This window comes from Monodelphis domestica, chromosome 6 (assembly GCF_027887165.1).
Source record: "Monodelphis domestica isolate mMonDom1 chromosome 6, mMonDom1.pri, whole genome shotgun sequence".
In the NCBI taxonomy this organism is placed as follows: Eukaryota; Metazoa; Chordata; class Mammalia; order Didelphimorphia; family Didelphidae; genus Monodelphis; species Monodelphis domestica.
Window position 1 is genome coordinate 56,339,432 of NC_077232.1, and position 15,300 is coordinate 56,354,731.

Here is a 15,300-nt window from a genome sequence, read left to right on the forward strand (position 1 = left end):
GAAATTACAATAGACAGCTTTTGCATAGGTAATGAGCAAAGAGTGAATGAAACAGAGGGGGAGGGATCAGCAAAGGAAAAATCAGAAATCCCAGCAAATTGGATACAGTCTTTGGAAGAACTCAAAATGCAATTCAAAGCACAATTAAGAGAGGCTGAAGACAATTGGGAAACGAACTTACAAACTAAGATAAGTCATCTGGAAACAGAGGCACTTGAACTAAAACAAGAAAATGGTGTCTTGAAAGCCAAAATCAACCAGCTGGGAAATGAAGCAAAGGAGATGAAAGATGAGGTAAAGAGGATGAAAGATGACCTCCAAAGAAAATCAGACCCAAAGGAAAAGGATGACCAAAAAACTAAGGATGAAATCCAGTCTTTAAGAACCAGAATACAACAACTAGAATCAAGTGACCTCACAAGGCAGCAGGACACTATAAAACAAAACCAAAAGAATGAAAAAATCGAGGAAAATATGAAGCATCTCATTCACAAAACAGAGGATTTAGAAAATCATTCAAGGAGAGACAATTTAAGAATCATTGGCCTACCAGAAGACCATGACAAAAGAAAAAGCCTGCTCATTATTTTACAGGAAATTATTAAAGAAAACTGCCGCAATATCCTAGAACAAGAGGGAAAAGTGGAGATTGATAGAATCCACAGATCACCTTCTGTACTTAATCCCCACCTGACAACACCCAGGAATGTTATAGCCAAATTCAAGAACTATCAGACCAAAGAAAAGATATTACAAGCTGCCAAGAAGAAGTCATTCAGATACCAAGGAACCACAGTGAGGATAACTCAGGATCTGGCTGCATCCACACTGAAAAAAAGAAAGGCATGGAATATGATATTCTGGAAAGCAAGGGAACTAGGTCTACAACCAAGAATTAACTACCCAGCAAAACTGACTATATTCTTACAGGGGAAAGTATGGTCATTCAACAAAATAGAAGAATTTCAAGAATTCGTAAAGAAAAGACCAGACCTGAACAGAAAATTTGATGTACAAGCACAGAACTCAAGAGAATCATCAAAAGGTAATTAAAAAAGAGGGGGGAAAAAGGAAACACTGGTTACTACAGTCATATTAGAATTAGTTATTTGTCCATATTCAGATCAGACTAGCTAAAATGAAGGGGGGAAATTAATATGAAATTAGAGGAAAGGCTAAAGATGAAAAGAAGATACTGAATAGTTTTCATGATTTTAACCTGACCTATTCAAATTAAAAATTGATATCAAAATAATGGGAAATGGATGGAAGGGAAATATAATATATTGACTGTTATTAATTTCTTCCAAAATGTATTCTACATAGGATAGTGCCATAATTAACAAAAGCACAGAAATTGTCAGCCAATAAACACTATCTCCTTGGAATGAAAACTTATTTGTAGAATACTACAGAAGGGAAAGATGGAAGATTGTCAATGGTATCATCTTATGAAAGGACAAAAAGTTTTTTAAACAAAAATAATCTTAAATAAATCTTGGCATGAGACCCCTGTCTGATAAGGTAATTATTTTCTTTTCACAAGCTAATGCTAGATGATCATTCATTGGAATGTTATAGAGAACATTCATTTTTCTCATAGAGATTGAACTAGGTGAGTTATAAGGTCTTTTCCAACATTAAGATTCTATGATTCTCTTAGTCAAAGAAGGCTTCATGGGTGAGGTTGGTCTTAGAAGAATATATAGAATTTGGAGAGGCAGTGGGCAGAGGAAAAGACATTCTATGCAGAGCATGTATCATGAATAAAAGCATGGAGATTTGAATGAACCTGGCCTGGTTTCAGGACAGTGATGGAACTGAATTGGATTTTGAGTAGATAGCTCATTTGGGGAAAGTTTTTGCTCAGTGGCATAAATTTAAATTCAAGGCCTTCATGCCACACTGACTTTAAAAACTATTCTAAATATAAATGCCCACATCTGGGGATTCACATGAGACCAAAAGATACTGTGAGAATAAACCTAGAAAGCATTGCTGGAGATTATTAGGTGCTGGGTATGAAAACGATCTGTTCTCCAATGAAATCTACAATAAAATCAAATTAAGTGTCAATTTCAAACTTAAATTTTGAGAGTAACAAATTATATTTCACATTGTTATTTTATAAAAGTAAAAATATACATATCTAAAATGCTTAGGAGTCAAGATTAGGATTATAAATGAATGAAAATGATTGAAGATGTGTCAATATTATAAAATATAAAATTGTTTCAACTGAAAAGATAATAGTGCTTCCTACTTTATACTAAGCCGTCTCAATTTCAATTATATATGAAATATATATACGAAAGGTCTTAGGAGCACAGGCGGTAGTGTTTTTGCTTTTTCATTATTGCTATCAACTGAAGATTTAGTCTTTGGAGAAGAAAGATTGATCTGGAAAGTTACTTCTAGAGTCAAATATAAAAGTTCTTGTTTAGCCTTAAAAGTCCTTCAGAACCTAACCCCTTCCTACCTTTCATATCTTCTCATACTTTACTCTTTTATACATAATCTACAGTCAGTGACATTCCATCTCCCAAATGCATGTATTTTCACTGACTTCCCCTCATGCCTGGAATGCTCTCTAGCCTCACACCTCTTCCTCTTACCTTTCCTGGCTTCCTTCAAGTCTCATCTAAAATCCTACCTTCTAAAGGAAGCCTCTCCTCTGACACTCTTTAATTCTAGTTTCTTTCCTCTGAGTTTATCCACCATCTACTGTGTGATCTTGTATGTGCATAGTTGTTTGCATGTTGTCACCCTTATTAGAAGGTGAGCTTTTTGAGGATAAGGACTGCTTTTCAGGGGTTTTAGCACAGTACCTGGCACATTCTTGTTGATAGACTTACTAAATAACTAATAAAGATGGTGGTATTTGGGAAGGAGATTTTGAATTTCGAGCCATGACTTAAAACATAGAAATGAGTTTTTGTGAAGTAGGAAACCATATAAAGCCTAATAATGAATAAATAGTATGTAGGCATATATACATGTAATATGTACACATTACATATGTGAATGTATGTATACAAATTTTCCTGAAGTCTTTTAAATCTAATTGAGGGCTTTAAATTTAAAAGAGATGGAGAGAAAACTGATCATACAGATCTGCCAAGTCAAATAACATAAAGACTCATAGTACCAACATAGAAAAAAGTAATGGCAGTAGAGAAATAGTAATTCACAAGTGACAGTATCTAGGAAGGGAGCCAGTGATAAAATAAATGCCTTCAGATGTTTACACATGCAGGCAAAATGTATGGGTAAAAAGGTTAGTTAGCAACTCTAGTATGAGGCAGAACCCTCTAGATTTCCTTGAGGCTTGGTGGAATGAAACACATGACTAGAATATGGCCATTACAGAGTGGACTTTGTTTCAAAGCAACAGAACAGAGAAAAAGGGGAAGTAGAGTAGTATATATCTTAAGCTATAATCCTGTGAGAAAATTCTAGGAACTGATGGGAAAAAATAACCCCAACAAAACACCACAGTTGTGGCGCTGGTAGTAGTGGTGTAGAGAGAGAGAGAATATCTGGGTGGAGATTAATAAAGAGAAAAGCAGGAAGTGTATCGTCATGGGTGTATACCAGATCATCTGAACTTGAAGGAGAAATAGGTGAGGAATTCAGGAATTTAGGAAATATTGCAAACCAAGGATTGAAAAATGATGGGGTAGTGATGCAGAACTTTAATTATTCAGACATTTGCAAGAGCTCTCTGTCAAAAGCAGAACATCTGATAAGTTCTTAATTTGCTTTAAGTCTTCAAAAGGTAGAGAAAATGGCAAGAAGTATTACTACTTTGAACTTGAATATGATGAAGGAGGAACTGAATGTTCAAATACAAATGATATGAACCCTTGGGTTAATAATTAATAACATTAACTAACACCAATTCTGTCCTTACGACTTTTCTTCTCAGGATTTCCTAATCTTAAGTGATTCTTTAAAATATTTTTATCATTTATTTATTTTTAACATTCATAAAAATATTTTTCAATTTGTACTCAGATTCATAATTTTCTTGCTTTTTGCCAAATGGCTAATATGGCAATATATGTTGTTTTAAACCCTTACCTTCCGTCTTGGAGTCAATACTGTGTATTGGCTCCAAGGCAGAAGAGTGGTAAGGGCTAGGCAATGGGGGTCAAGTGACTTGCCCAGGGTCACACAGCTGGGAAGTGGCTGAGGTCAGATTTGAACCTAGGACCTCCTGTCTCTAGGCTTGACTCTCAATCCACTGAGCTACCCAGCTGCCCCCATGGCAATATGTGTTGCATGATTTCACATATAAAACTGATATATTTCTAGCCTTCTCAATGGGTGAGGGAGGTTCTGGAATTGCACAAAATCTCCTAATAATTGTTTTAATTTCATCTTCATTAGTGCATTTACACTTTTCATTTTTGATATTGGCAATGTTGGTTTTCTTCTTTCTTTAAAAGAAAATTAAATTAACTGGTGGGTTTTCTTTCATAAAACCAGCATCTAGTCTTTTTTTTTTTTTTTAGTTTAGTCTTTTGACTTTCAATTTTATTAATCTATCCTTTGATTTTTAGGATTTCCAATATAATGTTTAACTGGAAAATTTTAATTTATCCCTTTCCTACTTTTTGATTACACGACCAATTCATTGATCTTCCCATTATTATACTGATGTAAGCATTTAGAGATATAAAATTTCCCCAAAACTTTGGCATGTTGTCTCATTAATGTTACCCTCTTGAATGAAATGATTGGTTGTTTTTTTGATTTGTCCTTTGATCTACACATTTTTTTAAAGATTAAATTATTTAGTTACCAATTAGTTTTTATTCTGAGTTTCCTGGTCCTTTACTGAATGTAATTTTTTATTGTATTAGGGTCTTAAAAAGATACATTTAATGTTTCTACTTTTCTGTATTTGGTTATGAAGTTTTTATGTCCTAATACATGGTCAATTTTTGTGAAGGTGCCATGTATATATGAGAAAAAATGATATCCTCCTTTCCATTCCTATTCAATTTTCTCCTCAGATCTGTCATATCTAACTTTTCTAAAATTCTTTTGATCTCCTTAGCTTCTCTCTTGCTTGTCTTTTGGTTAGATTTGTCTGGTTCCTTTTTTTTTTAATGTGGCATTTTATTTATTTATTTGTTTGTTCTGAGGGTCATTTATTTATTTATTTTAGATACATTTTCCATGGTTACATGATTCATGTTCTTTCCCTCCCTTCCTCCCTCCTCTCCCATAGCCAACAAACAATTCCACTGGGTTTTACATGTAACATTGATCAAGACATATTTCCATATTATTAATATTTGCAATAGTGACCATTTAGAGCCTATATCCCCATCATATCCCCATTGAGCCATATGATTAAGCAAATGCTTTTCTTCTGTTTTTCTACTCCCACATCTAGTTCTGTGTATTCATCATGTTGGGAAAGAAGGCTTACTATCACACACGTAAGAAAAAACTCATGAAGGAAATAAGGCAAGAAAGGGCATGGTTTGATCTGCATTCATATTCTGAGAGTTCCTTCTATGGCTGTGGACAGTAATTTTTGTCATGAGCCCCTTGAGGTTGTCTTGAGTCTTTGAATTCCTGATAATAGATTAGGCTTTAATAGTTGATCATTGTGCATTATTTCCATTATGGTATACAATATTCTCCTGGTTCTGCTCACTTCAGTTTGCATCAGTTCATACAAGTCTTTCCACAAGTTTTTGAAATCATCCTTTGTCATTTCTTATGTCACACTGTATTCTACTACAAAAATATGCCACATTTTGTTCAGCCATTCCCCATCTGATGTATACCATAATATTTTAAAACAAAGATACCCAAACAGAAGACTTTTGCAAGCAGAAGTCTAATTACCTAAACCGATCTACTGACTTTATTTTTCATGTTTTTGATCTCCAGTTATTTCCTTTTCATTTCCTGACCACAAGGTTCTGGGTAGGGGTAAGGACAACGAGATGGGTAGAGATGAAATCAAATAAGTTGACTTTAAAAAGGAAGGCACTAAGAGCTAGAGGTGGGAATTGAGGATGGAAAAAATGAATGGCATTTGAGCTGACTTTTGACTTTATGATTTCTCCATATTCTATCCTTTTATCTGCTTTCTCTATACCCATCTCCCTCTTTTACCCCACCAAAGGATTTTGAAGCCAGTATCATCTGTTGGGGCTATTTCTCCACATAAGTCTAATACTTCAATATTATAATAGAATTCTGAGATATCATATGGATAGGTCCTGGATCCAAATTCTAGTCTGACATAGTCTTTACAAAATCTGAAAAAGAGGAGAATCATAAGATGAGGAGATGCTGTCTTGTCTTATTCTGAGGGGTCTCACTAGGACCTCCTATGTGACCTTGGTCACTTGCCTATATGACTTTGAGTAAATTGTTTCATCTCTTTTGGACCTCAGTTTCCTCATTTGTAAAACTGATTCAATGCCTGCCTTGTCTTCCCATGATGTTCATATTTTGGTCCATAGTTCCTCATCACCTCCCCCATGCCCAACCCATGGTAAAGCAAAGGATGTTGTAACTCAAGGCCATCAGAGAGTAGTGGTTCAGTGTTAGATGATGGAGCAAGACAGGTTTGTTGATTGAGGGATCCAGAGCACTACAAGGATGTTAGTACCTGGTAACAAGGTTTCAGTGACTTTGCCTTCACTACAGCTCTGCAAAGGTGTTCTGAAAATGTCCAAAGCATGGTACAGTAAAGAGTTTTGGCTTTGGGGTTGAGATCTGGTTTCAAATTCTCCCTCTGCCACTTATCACTTGTGTGATCTGGGGCAAACTCCTTCTTTTCTCTGAGCATGCATTTCCTCATCTATAATAAGGAGGGGCTTGATTAGATGATTTCTAAGATCTCTTTCAGCTCTAGGATAACATTGTAATGTATTACCATGATTAGTGGGTGCATTTCATAGCTGTATTTTGGGGAGAACAGAGGAAACAATTCCATGGACTTATTCCCTCTTTCCCTTCCTGACATGAAGAGGAGATAAAGAATGGATGGGATGTATAGCAGCATCTCTTCCCAGCCTGGCTTTCCCTGAAATAAGTGCATTGAAAACTGCTGAATAAGAAAGTTGGTGGCCAGGTCTCTTGGAGCAGAGAGAATTGTTTGGGCTTTGCTGTCCCCTGGTGGTCACAGTGGGGCAGGTTGCCCAGTAATGTTTTTAGAAGTCTAAGGGGTGGGACAAAGCCTCTTTCAGACTTTAAATGGCTCCATCTACACATGAAGGGTCAGGAAAGTGACCAGAGTGGTAGTAGAGAGGACAACCTTGCCCATGGTGCTTACTTGGACTCTTGTCTTTCCTCAGGCCTCCATCTTTGCTGGTAAACAAGAGAGACTTAGGGCTTGAACATTAGGGAAACCCCAATTCTCTAGAGCTCGTTGGTTATTATAAGGCAAATGACCACTACCAGGTTGATAGTTTAGTCTTCAGGGGGAAAAAAATTAGGGAAGTATATTAAACAATCACCTTAAGCTAGTTTGAAGCCTCTCACTCAAGGGACCAGACCCTGTTACATGAAATGAGAAGGGAACGAAGATTTATTAAATGCCTACAGCATGCGAGGAGCTATCCTAAATGCTCTCTCATTTGATCCTCACAATAACTTGGTAGGCTGTGAGATAGATGTTATTATGTTAAGTGACTTGCCCAGTTCAAATTTGAACTCAGGACCAATTCAGACTGCCATCTCTTGGCCTGGTTCTCAATTGTCTGAGCCACCTAGATGGCCCCCAGATTGTGAGCATTCTTAAATCATCACCTAGAAGGGAATTTCGTATACCAGATGTGAACTGACCTACCCAGTGGATAGAAAGTCTGTGAACTCCTCTGTTCTGCATGCTATGATCTCTTGTACTGATAGCCCCAAATCTCCAGATTCCTTCACTGATTCACCAGGAACTTGAAGACCACTAAATTTCTCAGATTACTTTTAGACAAATGACTCTAGCTGCATCCTCCGTTCTGTATTGGGTCAGTTTCTGTTTTGAATCCAAGTACAGGGCTTCAGAATTATCTCTCTTACATTTTATCTTTTTGCATTTGGCCCATGTTTCCAGCCAAGGGGATGGTGATACATTTTTAATGCTCTTCTGGAATCGAGGAGGGAGGAAAGTTTGTGCAAGATATGTTGTATTGTGCCATTTGTATTATTACCATTTTTCTCCATCATGTTCACAGTCGAGACAACTGCCAGAATAATTTAAAAAAGCCCTCATCTGTGGCATTTGCTGTTTTCTGAGGTGCAAATGCGCACAATAGAAATTTAAAAACCAGAGCTGGTTCCAGTCCACTTCAGAATCCAATCTATTGAGATATTTTCACATCTTGACTGTATGATCCTGATTAATTAACTTTCACTCCTTTCCTTATTAAATGTAAAATTTGGTAAGTATATCAGCTCCATCATCATCCCAGTCATCAGTTAGAAATGTTGACTAGACAACCAGGGTAAAACGAAAATCCTGTAAGAAGCTCCCTACAGATGGACATCAATCCATTCGTTAATCACTACTCTTTGGGTCTGGTCATTCATCCTGTTTTTCATTGAACTTACTGTACTCTTATTTAGTCCCCATCTCTTTGCCGTATCCAGAAGGCTATCTATTATGTGAGACTTTGTCACTTACTTTCCTGAAAACCAGGAATGCTGTGTCTATGGAATTACACCCCATATATGTCTGTTTCAAATTCCTTCTCTATGTCTTTGCACTGTTCCCCATGCCTAGAATGCCATCCTGCCTCAACTCTGTCCCTTAGAAGGTCTAGTTTTCAACTTAAACTCAGCTTAAAGCATCACCTTCTATCTGAAGTTTCTCTTGATTCCCCCACAGCCCCTCACGCTTTTCCCAGGCAATTGCTTTGTATCTATCTACATATGTGTCATCCAGTAAGGATTAAAATTGGGGTTTTGAATCAATAAGAGACTTATAAAGTTATATTGTGGTCCCCGGTTTTAAATTAAAAGTCAAAATGACTTTTAGCAGCTTTTATTTACAAAGAGGTGGAAAGAGTAAAAGTGGGAAATGTAGATAAAGAGACAGATTCTTAACAAGCCTACCAGCCCTAAGAGCTTCTCCAGCAAAGTGAAGCCAGTTTCAGCACCAGGCAGGAGGCATCCTTAAGTCTTGATCTCTTTGTGGAGCCTTCAGCCAGTGTTCCACCAGGGCAGCCTCCTCCAAAGCCAAGGCAGGAATCTCAGCCACTCATCCAGCAAGCCCACAAAGGATCCAGGGAGAGTCTCCTCCAAAGCCAAGGAAACAAGAGTCCTCCTATCCTGGCTTACCAATGCAGAGTGAGTCCCTGAATCCTCGGGCTCCCCCACTTTATGGGAATCAATCCCAGCCTCCCAGTTTGCCTAGCACTGCAGGGGTGGGGGTGGCAGTGGTGGGGCAGTGGCCTTTGGAGGTAAGTGACTTGTGAACTCTCGCACTTAAAGGTTAAGTAGGGGTGCTTTGAGTTCTTGATTTGATTAGCTAAAAATAGACAAGAAAGAGTTAATGCTATCTTCACAATCCATGTATACATGTATACATTTACGTATATGTATCATATATACATTATATCATTCTTTTATATAGATACATAGAATCAATCATCATTTTTATTAGAATGTGAACTTGTGGGGCAGTGGATAGAGTGTTGACCCTAGAATCAGGAAGATCTGGGTTCGTATCCAGTCTCACTAGCTGTGTGACCGTGGGAAAGTCATTTAACCACTATATGCCTCAGTTTCCTTAACTGTAATTGGGTATCATAATAGCATCTACCTCAAAGAATTTCTATGAGGATTAAATGAGATCATATTTGTAAAGTAGTTATATTTGTAAAGCTAACTAGGTTACTGATATATAATAGACAAATGATAAATGCTTGTTCCCTTATCTTCTTCCCCCTTGATGGCAAGGAATATTTTACTTTTGTCTTTGTGTCTCTAGTGCCTAAGAGTACCAGGGAAATATCAGGTGCATAATAAATGCTTGCTGTTTATTTGTAGCTGCACAAACTTCAATAGCCTTAGACCAGTCACAGAAGAGCAAAAAAATCAGCCATGGAAAGGACCACAGAGGTCTTTTAATACAGGCTGAATGGGAATCCCTTCTACAACATCCCCAAATGGTCATCCAGGCTTTGCTTGAAGATCTCTAGCAAGAGGAACCTATCATCTCTCAAAGAAGTCCATTCCACTTTTGGAAACCTTTGTAAGTTTTTCCTTACCCTGAACCTAAATATACCTCTTTGTGAATTCTACTCAGTGCTCCAAGTTCTGCCCTCTGGGACCAAATAACAAGCGGATCCATCTTCCACATGGCAGGCCTCCAAAGGCTCAAAGAGAACCATTATCCCCTCTTCCAACAGAACATCCTTTGAACCTTCAACCAATTGGATGGTCTTTAATCCTTTTACCAGCTTCTCTGGACATCCCAGTTTATCATTGCCCTTTCAGAAGTGGACCACATAGAACAGGAAACAGTACTCTAGATAGAGTGTGATTATGACAGAGTACAGCAGGGCAACTAGGTGGCACAATGGAGAGAGATGCAGTCCTAGAGTCAAGGAGATCTCAGTTCAAATCCAGCCTCAAACACTTATTAGCTATGTGATTCTGGATAAGTCATTTAACCCTGATTACATCAGTTTCCTCATCTGTAAAATAAACTAGAGAAGGAAATGGCAAACTAATTTAGCCAGTGTCTTTGCCAAGAAAATCCCAAATGGGGTCATGATGAATTGGACATGACTAAAATGACTAAACAAGAACAACGTTCTTTCCCTTCCCCCTAAGCCTCTATAATCCTGGAATTAATCTAGTTTTCTCCTAAGGCAGCCTAAGATGCCATGTGCTTTCTTCATATCCAGTTAGAACCAGTACAAACCCTCTGCCTCCTATAAGGGGGAAAAAAGGGTTAATTATATAAGAAGGTTGGACTGGATATATTTAAAAACAAAGTCACCAAGAGTTTATATTAATTCCAAAGAGATTTATTTAATTTATTTACAAAATATAGAAAGAATGAAGTAAGAAAATCAGAGAGAGGTTAGGGTAAGATATCTAGCCTAAGCACTAAGTAATTTACTCCTGGCCCCTGGCTCAACCCAGTCAGGGAGAGTTAGTCCTTAGGCCTCTACAAAGCCGAGGACCTGGGGAAGTCTCTTTTGAGGCTAGTCTCATCAGAAAATCCAATATGAAAGGAGTCAGCCTTTCACTCACCATGTCTCAGGTCCAATAAGCAGACTCTCCACCAGCCTCCACTCCAAAGAAAGAACTGTCAGTAGAACTGAACTCAGGAAGTTGTCACTCCTTTTTAAAGACCCTTTCTTACAAACTGTGGGAGTAAAAACACTGAGGAAAAGTAACTGCTTGACTACAGGGATTGAAGGGATATGACTGAGGAGAGACTCTAAATGCACACTCTAATGCAAACACCAACAACATGGAAATGGGTTTGAGTCAAGAACACATGTGATACCCAGTGGAATTGCGTGTCGGCTGTGGGAGAGGTGGTGGGAGGGGGGGAAGGAAGAAAAGAAAATGATCTTTGTTTCCAATGAATAATGTTTGAAAATGACCAAATAAAACAATGTTCCAAAAAAAGAAAAGACCCTTTCTTTTGTGTCACCTCCTGTGCTTTCCCCTAATTTTACTTCTACCAATCACAGTTGAAGCTTTGCTTTAAGACTGCCCAGGGTCAGTCAGTGGATTCTGATTCATCACCCACTATCTTGCACAGATGGGTCACAGACCTTCCCTACTCAAGTGTGAATGGAGTGTTTATACCTTTGGTGATTAAATCGAAAAATGGGCAGATCCTAGATGCATTCCCAATAAGATCAGGAGTGAAACAAGGATGCCCATTATCACCTCTATTATTTGACATTGAACTAGAAACACTAGCAATAGAAATTAGAGAAGAAAAAGAAATTGAAGGCATTAAAATAGGCAATGAGGAGACCAAGTTATTGCTCTTTGCAGATGACATGATGGTCTACTTAAAGAATCCTAGAGATTCAACCAAAAAGCTAATAGAAATAATCGACAACTTTAGCAAAGTTGCAGGATACAAAATAAACCCGCATAAGTCATCAGTATTTCTATATATTTCCAACACAGCTCAGCAGCAAGAACTAGAAAGAGAAATCCCATTCAAAATCACCTTAGACAAAATACCTAGGAATCTGTCTCCTGAGACAAACACAGGAACTATATGAACACAACTACAAAACACTCTCCACACACCTAAAAGTAGACTTGAGCAATTGGAAAAACATTAACTGCTCATGGGTAGGATGAGCCAATATAATAAAAATGACCATCCTACCCAAACTTATTTTGCCATACCCATTGAACTTCCAAAAAAATTCTTTACTGATTTAGAAAAAACCATAACAAAGTTCATTTGGAAGAACAAAGGATCAAGGATATCCAGAGAAATAATGAAAAAAAAAATACAAAGGAAGGTGGCCTTGAAGTCCCAGATCTCAAACTATATTATAAAGCAGTGGTCATCAAAACAATTTGGTACTGGCTAAGAGACATAAAGGAGGATCAGTGGAATAGATTTGGGGCAAGTGACCTCAGCAAGACAGTATATGATAAACCCAAAGATCCCAGCTTTGGGGACAAAAACCCATTATTTGATAAAACTGCTGGGAAAATTGGAAGACAGTGTGGGAGAGATTAGGTTTAGATCAACACCTCACACCCTACACCAAGATAAATTCAAAATGGGTGAATGACTTGAACATAAAGAAGGAAACTATAAGTAAATTAGGCAAACAGAATAGTATACATGTCAGACCTTTGGGAAGGGAAACACTTTAAAACCAAGGAAGACTTAGAAAGAATCACAAAATGTAAAATAATTTTGACTACATCAAATTAAAAAGCTTTTGTACAAACAAAACCAATGTAACTAAAATCAGAAGGGAAGCAACAAATTGGGAAACAATCTTCATAAAAACTTCTGACAAAGGTTTACTCAAATTTACAAAGAGCTAAATCAATTGTACAAAAAATCAAGTCATTCTCCAATTGACAAATGGGCAAGGGACATGAACAGGCAGTTCTCAGCCAAAGAAATCAAAACTATTAATAAGCACATGAAAAAGTGTTCTAAATCTCTTATAATCAGAGAGATGCAAATCAAAACAACTCTGAGGTATCACCTCACACCTAGCAGATTGGCTAACATGACAGCAAAGGAAAGTAATGAATGCTGGAGGGGATGTGGCAAAGTAGGGACATTAATTCATTGCTGGTGTAGTTGTGAATTGATCCAACCATTCTGGAGGGCAATTTGGAACTATGCCCAAAGGGCGATAAAAGACTGTCTGCCCTTTGATCCAGCCATAGCACTGCTGGGTTTGTACCCCAAAGAGATAATAAGGATAAAGACTTGTACAAGAATATTCATAGCTGCGCTCTTTGTGGTGGCCAAATATTGGAAAATGAGGGGATGTCCTTCAATTGGAGAATGACTGAACAAATTGTGGTATATGTTGGTGATGGGAATACTATTGTGCTCAAAGGAATAATAAAGTGGAGGAATTCCATGGAGACTGGAACAATCTCAAGAAGTGATGCAGAGTGAGAGGAGCAGAACCAGGAAAACATTGTACTCAGAGACTGATACACTGTGGTACAATGGAACATACTGGACTTCTCCATTAGTGGCAGTGTAATGTCCCTGAACAATCTACAGGGATCTAGGAGAAAAAACACTATCCACAAGCAGAGGGCAAACTTTGGGAGTAAAAACACTGAGGAAAAGCAACTGCTTGACTACAGGGGTTGAGGGGACATGTCTGAGGAGAGACTCTAAATGAACACTCTAATGCAAATAACCAACAACATGGAAATGGGTTCGAATCAAGAACACATTTGATACCTCATGGAATTGTGCATCAGCTAGGGGAGAGGTGGGGGGGGGGAGGAAGAAAAGAAAATGATCTTTGTCCCCAATGAATAATGTTTGGAAATGACCAAATAAAATAATGTTAAAAAAAGAAATAATAAAAAAACAAAAACAAAAATTGGCAGATCTTCCCATTCAACTTTAAGTAGAGTGTTTACAACTATGGTGATTAATTCTAAAAATAGGCAGGGGTTACAATTTAATCTTCATAATCAGGGGAGAGTTAAGTATTTTCATTTTTACAATCAGGGGAGAGTTAAATTTAATCTTCACAATGCCCATCATTTGCCAAAGGAACCAGGGTTGGCTTTGGGGAGCTCTGATTGACTTGCCTGGCTCTTTCTCTGTTTGTAGGTGATGGATTTGTCTACGGAGTTATGGAAAAGTTAATGTTGGGTTGACTTCTAGGTTCATGTGATCCTATGTCCAAGATTACCATGGTTTGTGGCTAAAACTTCTCAGCAAGAGAATCTCAGAAATACCAGCTATAAAATGGTACTTTTGAAAAGCATTCATCCTGCATCTGCTATATGCCAGGCACTTTGAGAAGGATTGCCAATGCAATAACCAAATAACCTCAGACCTCAAAAAGCTTGGCCTTACTGGGGGAAGCAAAACATAAATCTATAAGTATATATTTTGAACAAAATTTGTACAATAATTAACAGAGGGAAGTTTCTAAAGATTGGGGGAATTGGGGCAGATAGGTAGAGAGCCAAGCCAGGAGTCAGGAAGACCTGGGTTCAAATTTGAACTCAGATCCTTCCCTAGCTGTATGACTCTGGGCAAGTAACTTAATTTTAATTGCCTAGCTCTTCCCACTTTTCTGCCTTAGAACCAATATTAGCATCAACTCTAAGATGAGTTAAAGACTAAAAGACCAGGAGTCATCAGAAAAAGCTTCATGTACAAAGCATGAGTTGAGCTGTATTTGACATTGATTTGGAGGATAGTTGTCTCAAGTATTTGATGGTTTCATTCATTCAATTATTCAATTAATAAACTTATTTGCAAGGTACTATGCTAGGATTTCAAGACAAGAACTAACGAGTCTTAGTCCTAAAGAAACTTATATTCTATGGGCCAAAGGAGAGAGACCACATGTTCACAAAGAAAACACATGAATATGTATCATGGTATATACAAGATTTTTTGGGGGTGGGCATTGATTGCTGGAGGAAGGATCAGGAAATGTTTCACACAGGAAGTTGTGTTCCTAAGACATACAGAACACTGTGCTAAGCATTGGAGGGAAGGAGGTGTGGTGTGGGGAGGAAATTGGACAAAATCAATGAAGGCAGGGTCGCTGTACTCGGGGAATTCACAACCTTGAAGGGAAGGACCACTTACCTCTCCCTCTT